General features: G+C 39.4%; 1 non-coding gene across 1 annotated transcript; it reads left to right on the forward strand.

Annotated features, from left to right (window-relative positions):
- Window positions 1-6,735: 6,735 nt before the first annotated feature.
- Window positions 6,736-6,838, forward strand: LOC149845527 (small nucleolar RNA R71). Its single transcript, XR_016430711.1, has one exon. It is a non-coding gene; the product is annotated as a small nucleolar RNA R71 (small nucleolar RNA).
- The last annotated feature ends 6,548 nt before the right edge of the window (window positions 6,839-13,386 follow it).

The following is a 13,386-nucleotide window of genomic DNA, read 5'->3' on the forward strand; positions in this document are numbered from 1 at the left end:
TCCGATCCACCTCGAAATCCGTGCCCAAACACTGAAATAGCCATAACTCTCTCATTTTAACTCCGATTTTTCTGAAATTCGAACCATAGCCCCTTACTATCAAAACACATCTAAACATGGGTTTAAAACCTTAAACTTGATACAAAACGCATGAAAAACTTGTTTACATGATGTGCATTTCATGCATCATCAAATACCCCCATGCTTGAATGTTTGTTAGTCCCTTAACAAACCCTAATCATGATATGCACTGAAGACAAGAAATGCTAAGCATGAATGCATAATACTACCTCACTTTCGTAGGAATCACGGTTGCATTTAGCGTATGCAACAAGCCCTTTAAACCCCTAGCTTACACTAGTGGACGAGTAAGGTCTCGTGAGGGTTTGCAGCGATGCTACCCACAAACATCAATAAAATGCAAGGATGATCTTTCAAAAATATTAGGCTCTTAAGAATGCAGTTGTAACCAATATTTCATGTAATTGACATTCTCAAAACAAGTTTAAAAATCTCATGCCTCCACAGTAAAAATTCTTTTCCTTCACTTTTCTAATATTGTAGCTAGTTCATGATTTTTCTCCGAAAGTCAAGTATTCTCATGTTTTACTCATTTATTCTCACTTGTATATTTTCTGCACAGTAATGCACCTATATACTTAAGCAATGAAAATTTTCTCATTCAGCACATTCTTTTTCTTTCATTTTCAACTTTTGATCTCTTGTGCATTCTTCTCATATGAGCACTATTTCGAATAGTCAGTTTTCGTGACCCGTGTAGCGAGCTTTGGGTCAGTGACTCCCAAGTCGGCCGACCTTAGGGCACTAGATACAGAGTATCCCTCGGACTTAACTGCTCGAGTCACTAGACCTTCTATTCTAATAGTTTACGTATAGTCTTCCTCTTGTCATGTGCAATGTCTCTATCTCTTAGGCTTTCTATGCAGTCCATGTAACAAGCTTTCGAACCGGTGGCTCCCAAGTCAGTTGGCTTTGGGGCACCAGGTGTAAAACACCTTTCAGATTCTACTTACTCGAACTACAAAGGCCACAAATATAGACTTAGACAAGAAGATGATCTCCTTCGTTATCCTTTTCGTTAAGACACTCAAACACTTCATCTCGTGTCTGAGTTCCACTACTAGGATTCACGAAGACATCAACAACTAAACGTAGCTCTATTCTTTTAAACTCATTTTTCAAACATATATTTCCATTGCTTATTTCTTCCTCAAAACATACTGTGCATACTTATACAAAAGTGATTCAAAATTTTCTAACAATCAAATACTATCTTTTTTTTGAATTATCTCATAAACAACTACTACATTTGATTCAGTTCAGAGAAAAAAATTTTTATGGGGCTTAAAAATTTTTAAACTGTTAGATTATGCCAAAAACAATCATATATGCTACACTTTGTTCTTAAATGCCTACTTTGATTACCAGTCATACAAAAAAAAAAATTTGTGTATTTTTGTGTGCATGCATCTAAACCACCCCCCCATGCTTGAATGACACTGTCTCTAGTGGCATACAAAATGAATAAAAATGTAATGCAAATGCACACTAAAAGACACTAACAAAAATATGGGAGAAAGGATAGATACAACCTGCTTTGCTCTGAGCTTTTGAAGTTGATTTTCCTCTGATTCTTGAATTATTTGAAAACTCTTCTCTGTACCTGGTAATTGACACACTAATTGTTAAGTTCATCCTGCATACATCAAAACACAAATTAGCACATGTGAAATGAAATACTAAATAAATAAAAACTCTGAAATGAAAAATAAATAATGTACATATGATACATCCCTCTGGTCGAATCTTCATGCCTTCGTGAGATGCACTATCTCACACTCACCATCCTGTAAGGCATCTGAAATGAATGGCTTCAGTCTTTGCCCATTTACTTTGAATGTACCTTGGGTCATAGGATCGAATAATGTTACTGCTCCATGGGGAAATACTTCTTTTACAATGTATGGACCTGTCCATCTCGATCTTAACTTCCCTGGGAATAAATGTAAACGAGAATTGTATAGCCACACTTTCTGATCTGGCTCAAACACTTTTCTGACAATATACTTATCATGAAATGCTTTAGTGCGAGCTTTGTATAATTTGGCATTCTCATATGCATCATTCCTGAGTTCCTCTAATTCTGAGAGCTGCAGTGCTCTCTCTTTGCCAGCCTGGGTGAGGTCAAAATTCAATTTCTTTATAGCCCAGAACGCTCTATGCTCTAGCTCGATAGGAAGATGGCATGCTTTCCCGAATACAAGGCGATACGGAGACATGCCAATGGGAGTCTTGAATGCAGTTCTATATGCCCAAAGTGCATCATCTAAGCGCTGGGACCAATCCTTGCGGTCCGGACGAACTGTCTTTTCTAAAATTCGCTTAATCTCCCTATTGGACACTTCAACCTGTCCACTAGTCTGCGGATGATATGGAGTGGTGAATCTATGATTGACAGAATATCTTCTTAGCAGAGAAGCTATCTGAACATTCCTAAAATGCTTGCCACCATCGCTAATCATCGCACGTGGCACTCCAAAACGACTGAAAATGTTGTGCTTAATGAACTTAAGCACTACTCTGTGATCATTGGTCTTGGTTGCCATAGCCTCGACCCACTTGGACACATAATCAACCGCCACCAGAATATATAAATTTCCAAATGAGGGCGGAAATGGTCCCATGAAATCAATGCCCCAAACATCAAAAATTTCGACTATCAAAATCGGCAGCAAGGGCATCATGTCCCTCTTGGATATGTTTCCAATCTGCTGACATCGCAGGCATCGCCTACAGAACTCATGAGCGTCCCTGTGGAGTGTGGGCCAATAAAATCCTGACTGCAAAACCTTTGCAGCCGTCTTCCTACTACTAAAATGCCCTCCACAGGCTAACGAATGGGAAAAATTCAAAATGGATTGGTATTCCTCCTCCGGAACGCATCTCCTAATGATCTGATCTGCACAGTATTTGAACAACTCCGGTTCATCCCAATAATAGTGCCTCACCTGAGATAGGAACCTCTCACGCTCATTCTTGTTCCAATGCTCAGGTATCTGCCTCGAAACCAGATAGTTCACAATATCTGCAAACCAGGGTAACTGCGATGTACTGACTGACATGATCTGCTCGTCGGGGAAAGAATCACTGATCGGTCTCTGATCCTGCGTGGTCTCCACGATCAGTCTGGAAAGATGGTCTGCTACTACATTCTCGCTTCCCTTCTTATCTCGAATCTCGAGATCAAACTCCTGTAGTAATAGGACCCAACGAATTAATCTCGGTTTGGTGTCTTTCTTATTCAACAAATATTTCAATGCAGAATGATCAGAATAGACAACCACCTTCGAACCGAGTAAATAGGACCTAAATTTATCCAATGCGAAAACTACCGCAAGTAGTTCCTTTTCTGTCGTAGTATAATTCATCTGGGCATCAGACAGAGTTCTACTCGCATAGTAGATCACATAGGGCTTCCTATCAATGCGTTGTCCTAAAATGGCCCCCATAGCATAATCAGATGCATCACACATAATCTCAAATGGAAGAGTCCAATCTGTAGGTCTCAAAATAGGTGCAGTAATCAAGGCCTCTTTGAGAATCTCAAAGGCCTTCATACAATCCTCACCGAAAACAAAGGGCTGGTCTTTCTCCAATAACGTGCAAAGCGGTCGAGAGATTTTGCTGAAATCTTTTATGAACCGCCTGTAAAATCCCGCATGCCCTAAAAATGATCGAATCTGCCTCACAGAGGTGGGTGGAGTCAAACGAGAAATGGATTCCACCTTCGCTCTATCAACCTCAATACCACGCTTGGACACAATGTGTCCAAGTACAATCCCCTCATGGACCATAAAATGGCTCTTTTCCCAACTCATGACGAGATTGGTCTCCACACACCTACTCAATACTCGAGCAAGTTTTTGGAGGCAATCTTCAAAAGAAGAGCCATACACAGAAAAGTCGTCCATAAAAACTTCCATCACATCATCAATCATGTCCGAGAAGATAGCAAGCATGCACCTCTGAAAAGTAGCCGGGGCATTACAAAGCCCAAAAGGCATACGTCTAAATGCGAAGGTACCATAAGGACATGTAAACGTGGTCTTCTCTTGGTCGTCAGGATGGACAGCTACCTGATTGTATCCTGAATATCCGTCTAGAAAGCAGTAGTAGCTCTGTCCTGCGAGTCGCTCTAAGATCTGATCAATGAATGGCAATGGGAAATGATCTTTCCTAGTTGCCACATTCAACTTCCTATAATCGATGCAGACTCGCCATCCTGTAGTGGTCCTCATCAGAATTTTCTCACTCTTCTCATTCTCAACCACAGTGAGTCCTGACTTCTTTGGCACAACTTGAATCGGACTGACCCACTGACTATCAGAAATAGGGTAAATGATTCCGGCATCCAACCACTTCACCACCTCTTTCTTCACCACTTCCTTCATGTTGGGATTTAGCCTTCTCTGCATATCCCTAAATGGCTTGATTTCCTCATTACAATGGATCCTATGCATGCAGAATGAAGGATCAATCCCCTTTAGATCCGCAACTCCCCATCCAATCGCTGCCTTGTGCTCTCGAAGAATAGTCAGTAATTTCTGTTCCTGCTCCTCAGTGAGCAAGGACGAGATGATCACAGGCAGAGTCTCATCATCTCCGAGGTATGCATACTTGAGTGAATCCGGTAAGGGTTTCAACTCAAGTTTCGGAGGTGACTCGATCGACGATTTGGCGGGGGTCTCCGCAAGTGGTGGAAGAGGTTCCCTGACTGCTCCCCAAGGTGGTCTCTCCGACGACACTCTAGACACATCTACACTATCTACACCTCTATTCTTCTCTATATGGTACAAATCTAAAGAATCCTCAGTAATGTACAACTCGGGCTGCTCCTCCACTAACTCCTGTGCAATGTCTACATGAAAGCAGTCCATGTCTCCTGCTGGTCCCATCGCGGCATTGAAAATATTCAGCTTTACCTTCCTATTGTCGAATGAGAGATCCATGGCTCCGGTCCTACAGTTGATGCATGCATTGGCAGTCGCCAAGAATGGTCTGCCTAAAATAATCGGAGTCTGGTGCTGGCTGTCTACTCCTTCCATATCAAGGATAATGAAATCGACTGGAAAATAAAAGTCATCCACTTTAACTAGCACGTCCTCCAAGACACCTCTCGGTACCTTGACGGAACGATCTGCCAGTTGAAGTGTAATCGGAGTCGATCTCATCTCACCTAGCCCGAAAGAATCAAAGAAATATCCGGGCAGAATGTTCACGCTTGCTCCAAGATCGAGCAATGCGCGTTCTATCCGGATGTTCCCTATAGTACAAGCAATGATAGGGGCTCCAGGGTCCTTGAGCTTTGGTGGTGTCTGATGCTGAAGTACTGAACTCACCTGCTCAGTCAGATGGACCCTGTTAGGAACTCGCTCTCTGGATTTCCTCTTTTGCGTACATAGCTCCTTCAGGAATTTGGCATAAGCCGGCACCTGCTGAATAGCATCGAGCAAAGGTAGGTTGATCTGTACATGCTTGAAGATATCAAGCATGTCCTGGATCTTCGCACCTTGCTTCCCTCTATAACCAGGAGACTCTAATGCTTTGGGATAGGGTGGTGGGGGAATATACTCTGCTGGCTCCTCCTCTTTGCGAGAAGGCTCACTCCTATCCTTCTTCTTCTCTGAGGATAAAGATGATGAAGGTGATGATAGGGATGGGGATGATGATTGAGCCGACGTAGGTGAAACAATGGTCTCTGGCTCCTCTATCTTCTCTCTACTCTCAACGTGATACTCATGTCCACTCCTCAAGGCCATAACTGATTTAGCCTGCTGCTGTGTCTCAGTATGAAATAGGCCTCCAGTCATCTGGTCCTTAACCTTCGGGTTCATGACAGCCTGACTTGGCAATGTACCCTCGGGTCTCCTACTAATAGCCTCAGCTAACTGTCCCATTTGCGACTCTAACTTCGCAATGGACTGCGTATGTGAGCTCAAAATCTGGCTACACTTCTCGAAGGCGTTCTGATTAGAGGTTTTCACCTCTTGGAATGCCTGGAGAAGTCTCTCCTCAAAAGATGTCTGCGGGGCAGACTCCTGCTGAATCGGGGAAGGAACTGAAGAAGAAGAAGACTGAGCATAGTTCGGTCTTTGAAATGGCTGAGTAAAAGATGGCTGCCGAACTGGCTGAGAGGAAGAAGGCATCTGTATAGAAGACTGTGGATTCTTCCATGAAAAATTGGGATGGTTACGCCAACCCGGATTATATGTCGATGAAAATGGGTTATTTGGCGGTCTGACGTAACCCTGAGCCGCCTGAACTTGTTCTTGAACAAATTCAGGGTACTGAGCTGCTGAAGGGCACTCAGTGATCTCGTGTGCCGGACTGGCACAAAGAGTACACACCTGCTGTGTAGTGGATGGTCCTGAGAGAAGCTGGTCCAGCTTCTGAGCAATCATGTCTACTTTACACTGTAGTGCAGTAGATGGACCAATCTCAAGAACGCCAGCTTTCTTCTGAATGCTTGGTGTGGCTCTATCAGAATGAGAGCTCGAAGCATGGTGCAGTGAATTCTCGGCCAATGTATCAAATAGCCTCCATGCTTCATCCTCGCTCTTCAGCATGAATGTCCCACCGCATGAAGAGTCGATCATCTGACGATTCTTGTCAGACAATCCATCATAGAAACTCTGCACCAGTTGCCATTTCGGCACCTGATGATGGGGGCATTTTCTGAGGAGATCCTTCATTCTCTCCCAGGTCTCATGAAAGTGCTCACCATCTAGCTCTGAAAAGCTAGTGATGGCTCTACGATATTGGTTCGTGCGACCAATGGGAAAGTATTTCCGAAGAAACTCCTGTTGCAACTGATCCCAGGACTCTATTTCTACAGAATCTAAGGACTTTAGCCAATACTTGGCTTTGTCCTTCAATGAAAAAGGGAATAGAGTCAACCTCAACGCATCATCATCGAAATTCTGTATCTTAACAGTAGAACAGATTTCGAGGAATTCATCTAAGTGTCGGTAGGGATCCTCATGACTAAGGCCATAAAAGGATGGAAGCATTTGAATAATGCTGGCCTTAATCTCATAATGTGGCGCTCCTACATCGGGTCTCCGAATGCAGGATGCCTGAACATAGTCTGTGGGAATGAAGTATTCCCGCAGAGGGCGTGAAAGAACTGGAGGTGGAGGTGGAGGATCCATGTCAGCCATTGTTGCCGAACTTCGATGAGAATGTAAAATTCTCTCTGGGTTGTCAACAAATGGGTGTAATGGGGTTCCTAGACCTCGTCGACCCTGCATACACTGGTACTAAGACCAGATGTAAGCAAACGACCTAACTAAAAAAAAATTAAACTAGCACAGATACTAAAATGTAAATAAGCAAATAACAGTAACTAAAAACAAACAAATATGCTATATAGCTATGTCAGAATTCTATACTAAATAATTAAATAACAAAGTAAACTATTCTAAAATGCTAAAACAAATAAATACAGGAAATCACAAACTATGTTTTTCTAAAACCCACCTGTCTAATCGCTCCTTGCAGAATGATAATTAAGTGAATCCTAAAAAGAACAATATGTGAATCCTATATTTACTAACTATGTTAATCCTATATTCACTTACTAATCCTACTAACTAAAAAGAAAACAACTAATTAACTAACTAAAACAAAATAATAATAAATTAAACTCTAAGAAATAAAGTAATTAATTCGCCGTTCCCCGGCAACGGCGCCAAAATTTGGTTGATATTTTGGAATGCTCTTTTTAAAACAGTTATTTTCAATAAAACTTTGGAAAATCGTCAACCAAAAATATAAAAACCGACTTTCCACAAAGTGGTAAGTACGGGTCGATCCTCAGGGAATAGGAATTAATCACTATAATTCTAGAAAATTTAATTTATTAATATCAAATGACAATCTACAATTATAAAGTGAATACAACTACAATTAAGCACTAAAAGAACAATAAACAAGCATTTAGTCTTCTGCTCCACGCCAAGGGTAATTCTGTCTTTTCGCCACTTAGAGAATCTTTTCACTTGTATACTAACCCTGGAAACTAAATATGCTTTTCAACCTAAAAAATGCAGAAAAATACAAAGTTAGTTTTCTATTTTAATGATGCAAACAACAATTAAAACTATGTCTAATTCTACGAAAATAATAAACAAATGCTATTTATCAAACAAAAATTAAATAACATACTAAATTAATTCTAAAATTAACCAAATTACTTCTACTAATGCTGTATGATGATTATGCAACTTCTAAAATACAGAAACTACTGAAAACAAGTCTAAAATGCCGAAACTAAGAAAATTACGAAACTGCCCCTAACTAGTGTAAACTAGCAATCTGACAGGTTATCGGAAAACCACTGTTTGATAGGGCAAACGAGGTCCGATTTTCCCGAAATTTGTTCTGTTCTGCAACTGACAGATTAAACAAAATGACAGTTTTTACATAATTAAAAAACAGTATCTGGAACTCCAGATATAAGCGTTTCAAATCTGGGAAAAATCAGGATATCGCCAGTCCTGTAATTTAAAATCCAGAAAAAGCGGTTTTTACAAAACGCTTAAAAATCAGACCAAATCAACTCCGAATGAGCTGAAATTTGGTCTGCAGTTAAATAACACGTCAATACAGTGAATAGAAAAAATAAATTTGGAAAACACAGAGTTTTTGATCAGAAAATAATTCTGTTTCGACAGGGCAAAAATCTGGTTTTTATTTGAGTGCACTATTCACTTTATGAACCTATGGAAACACTATCAAATGCAATCTACACCTAATGCAATCTAAATGACACTGTATAACAGTGTATATGCAGATGATAATTAGGAAAATACTAAATGCACGACGCACAAAACCTACAAGCAATTTATGACTAGAAATAAGTTAACTCACAATGGAAATGCAACTATGCTAAATAATAAAATGCAATCTAACCACTAAGTTAACTAATATCTAACTATCATTCAAAACACAACAAAACACATTTCATACATACTGAATAAATACGCTATACGTACACACACTTCTATACTAAAACTAAATTAGATAAATAAACTAATTAATATAGAAATCAAAGGAAATAATAAAAAATTGACTTACTTAACTAAAGAACGAAGGCTAAGGTTAGGATTCACTTGGTTGACTCGATCTAGGATCGGTTTCGACTTGAGTAGGTTCAGTTTGGGTTTGGATGCACTCGGATGGGATTAGGTAGGCTCGGTTTGACTAGGTTGAAAGAGATAGGTTCGAGCTAAGGTGGACTCACTAATTGGATTCGGTTTTGAGTTACCTTAGTCAACTAGGTTCGAATTGACTTAGGCTCAACTAAGTTGGACCCAGCTTAGGGTTTGACTAGGCTCGAATGGGCTAAGGTAAGCTCGGTTGACTCACTAGGTTTAGACTAAGTTTTGACCCGAGTTAGGTCTTTGACTAGGTTTGACCAAGATTGGGTTTTGGATGTAGGTTTAGCAAGACTAGGGTGAACTCGGTTTAAGTAGGCTTGAACTAAGTTTGACTCAACTAGGGTTGACTTAGATAAGTTAGGTAGACTAGGTTGACCTAACTTAGGTTAAGGTTGACTCTACTAAACTTGACTAAGGTTGGGCTTTGGTCTTAGACTTGACCTAAGTGCGGTTTAGGCTTTGACTTGGGCTAGGCTAGGTTTTGACTAGACTCAAAGGGGGTGTAGACTAGGGGTTGACTCGACCTAGGCTCGGTTTGACTAGGTTAGGTCTAGACTAAAGTAGTAACCTCCTAATTAAGCTACAATTAATCCAAAGTTCACGATTTTAATGGAGGAGGTTGGAAAAAGGAATGTAATAATTACCAATATTCAAACTTTGAAATGCTTTGGATTCTCAAAAATCGCCCCATTTAAAGAGGGAGTTACACTCCTTAATTGCCTTTAATACCTTTTTGGAAATCTGAAAAGACCAATCTAGAAATCCACGATTTTTGCTTTTCAAGATGGAATTAAAATGCTTTTAATGCTCTATGGAAATCGTGTAACCTAGATTGGAATTTTGGTTTAATTGCAAAACACTTTCCAAAGTTAAGGAGTAATTCCTTCTTTAATACACATTCAAAATTCAAATTTTCCTTAAATGCCTCACACGATTTTTGAAGAATATCCTTTTTCCAAAAGCTTTCCAATTTTCAATTACTTTAATTACCTCCCTTCTCCAAAAATCGCCAACTTCAATGGATGCTACTTTCTAAACTAATAGACTTAATTATACCTAGGGAACAAAAGAACTTAAATGGAAAATCGATTTCCTAGGAGTTAATGCTAACCTAATTCCAAAACTGACCTAAATGCAACCCTAAAAACGGCTAAAAAAAAGAAAGACCTAATACATTGAACCTAGACACCTTCCTAACTCAACTAATGACCATTAAGACTTGCTAAAAAAATCGACCAAGAGCTCCAGGGGAGCTCTAATGGCTGCCGCCCCACCTTGGGGAAGAAGAAGAACCACACGAAAATAAAAAAACTAAAATTATAAATTAACAAAAAGCAATAAAACTAAATAACCACTAATTTGATAAAACTAAATTAGAGAATAATACAAAGGACTCCTAATTACACCAAGGCTAACAAGAACAACACTATGCTGGAATTAAAAACATGAAAAAAAAAGAAAACTTGATTTTTATAATTTTCAACAATAGACTCAAAACACAAAAACGAAAAATTGATTAAAACAACTAATTAAATCAATCCTAAAACAATGAAATGACTAACACAACTATATACTGCTGTTAACACCTAAAACACACAGCAACTACACGACTCACCAACATCAACACAAACATTTAACAAAAATACAAAGATCGGCTAGAATATCTCTAGCCGAAATTTTTTTTTCTTTTTCAAAAATACAATCAAAACAAGACAAGCAGCACCCACAATCAAAATGAATTAAAATAAACTTTTTGGAATAGGATTTTCAGCAAAACAACACAATACACATGCTGGACAAAACAAAAATATCAAAACAGAAAAATATTTTTGTAAAAATCAAGAATCGGCTAGAATAAATCTAGCCGATGTTGGATTTTTTTTCTTTTTAATTAAAACCAAATACAACCCACACAAAAACCGAATAAAGTAAATCAAAATGAACACCTTTTTTTATTGGATTTTCTGTAAAACAATATCAAGAACACTTATGACAAACTTGAAGAATCGGCTAGATGAAGATCTAGCCGATTTTTATAAAAAAGATGAAAAATCAATAAAAACTCGATTCCAATGAATCAATCAAATAAATAAACCTAAGCTAACGTGCTGGCCTATGCACGAATGCTATTCTAAGGTTGAAATAAAAAGAAAAACAAGAAACATACAAAAAATAACAAAACAAAAACCACACACACAAATCGGTTTTATCTAGAAGAGAAGGAAGAAGAAGACCTACCTTTTGGAAGATCCGACGACCGGGGGGATGAAGAAGAGCGGACCGTGGCTGGAGGTAGACGTCTTCTACAGTTCAAGGATGCTGTACTTCACCAAAAACGGCACCTATTGCAGCTGCTACACGTTGGAGATCCACCGGTGATGGAATGGGAGCCGATTCGCGATCGGAGGGTGTAGAAAGCCGGATGGAGGTAGGGCCGGCTCACCTTGGTGGTGTGTTGCGCACTCCCGCCCAAGGTTAATGGTCTCCACCTCTGCTACACCTGCAAAAGTACAGAAAAATGGTGAAAAGACAGCAAGGAATAAGAAAGAAATGAAAAGAAACCAAAGAAAGCTTGAAAATATGCTTGAAAATCAAGCATAGGTCGATCTTCAATGGCCAACACTTGGGGAAGATGGAGAGGAAGGAGCTGCTGCTGTAGAGTCACTGTAGGGGGCGTCCAAACACAGCCAAAGACCCCTAGGGTTCTTGAAAAAAAACTATTTATAGTTTTGACATTTTTCAGAAAGAGTGTTAAAAAATAAAATATTGCTAGGCGCCACTTTCTGGGGGGTTTTTAGAAAAACTTTTTGAAATGGGTATGGATAGGTGTGTGGGTTGGGTTTTGGGCTTTCTAAGAGTTGATCCAAGGTCCAATTGACCTAATTGGGTCGGATATGGATCCGATCCACCTTGAAATCCGTGCCCAAACACTGAAATAGCCATAACTCTCTCATTTTAACTCCGATTTTTCTGAAATTCGAACCATAGCCCCTTACTATCAAAACACATCTAAACATGGGTTTAAAACCTTAAACTTGATACAAAACGCATGAAAAACTTGTTTACATGATGTGCATTTCATGCATCATCAATACCATTTTGAAGAACGCAAATACTGCGTGTTTGAACATAGATATTGTAACGCCCCGGGGTTTTAAAACCTTTAAAAATGCAGATTTTTTTTTTTTTAAACAGCGGAAATAATTTTTGATTTTCGGTTTCCTAAACCTCAGGCACGTCACATTTCAATTAACAACAAAAACAACAATAATTTATATCAACATTATATACATAGTCTTTTCACAAGGTTCAAAAATGAAAACATTTAGGATTAAATTTAAAATAAATCCTAAATTAATCTCAGGATCTTGGGAATCTGGATTCTTCGATGCCACACTTGTCCAACATCCATTGTAAGATTTTCTATTCCATATTTGAACCTGAAATCCCCATAAAACAGGGTTAGACTTATGATAGCCAAGTAAGTCATTAATCAAAACCATACAATTCAAATATTAAGCATGATTTCAATAATTTACAAATCAAAATGCATTTATTCAAGAACAATTATGCAAAATAAGGCAATTAAAAACAATTTAAAATAATGCATAATCTCAGATCAAATTCTGTGAAAGAAAGAGGTCATTGTTTCGATATTAACGCCCTCCTGGTACGGTGGAGAGTACTCCGATCTCAAACTAAGTATTCCGGGGGTATATTATTCTATTGTGGATTACCCGGATACCTGAGTGAAACGGGCTCCCATGCGAGCGGTCAACGACCGGGAAGATTCTCAGCAATGGCGAGCAAACAAGGAGAGTTGGATGCATCCACTGGCATGCGGCAGCCTTGAGACCCGTTGTCTCGACCTCCTCAACCCGAGTGACAGGAGGTCCAGGGAATCTATCGATCCCAACAATTATCATCTTCACAATGTCACTCCTGGTTGTACCACTACCCCTTCCAGGGTAGGCTAAACCTATATGGGCTTGAAGGATTCTTTTATAGGACTTTTCATCTTTTCAAAAACTAGGCTCAATAGCCAAATCATTCCTTTCAAATAAACACGGTTCATATGTATCCAGCCCATCCAGAATTTTGCTCTATCATAACGAGCATTCGCCTGTGAAGGCGAGAATTAAGT

The sequence above is a fragment of the Nuphar pumila genome, chromosome 2 (genome assembly GCF_984573655.1).
Source record: "Nuphar pumila chromosome 2, dmNupPumi1.hap1.1, whole genome shotgun sequence".
In the NCBI taxonomy this organism is placed as follows: Eukaryota; Viridiplantae; Streptophyta; class Magnoliopsida; order Nymphaeales; family Nymphaeaceae; genus Nuphar; species Nuphar pumila.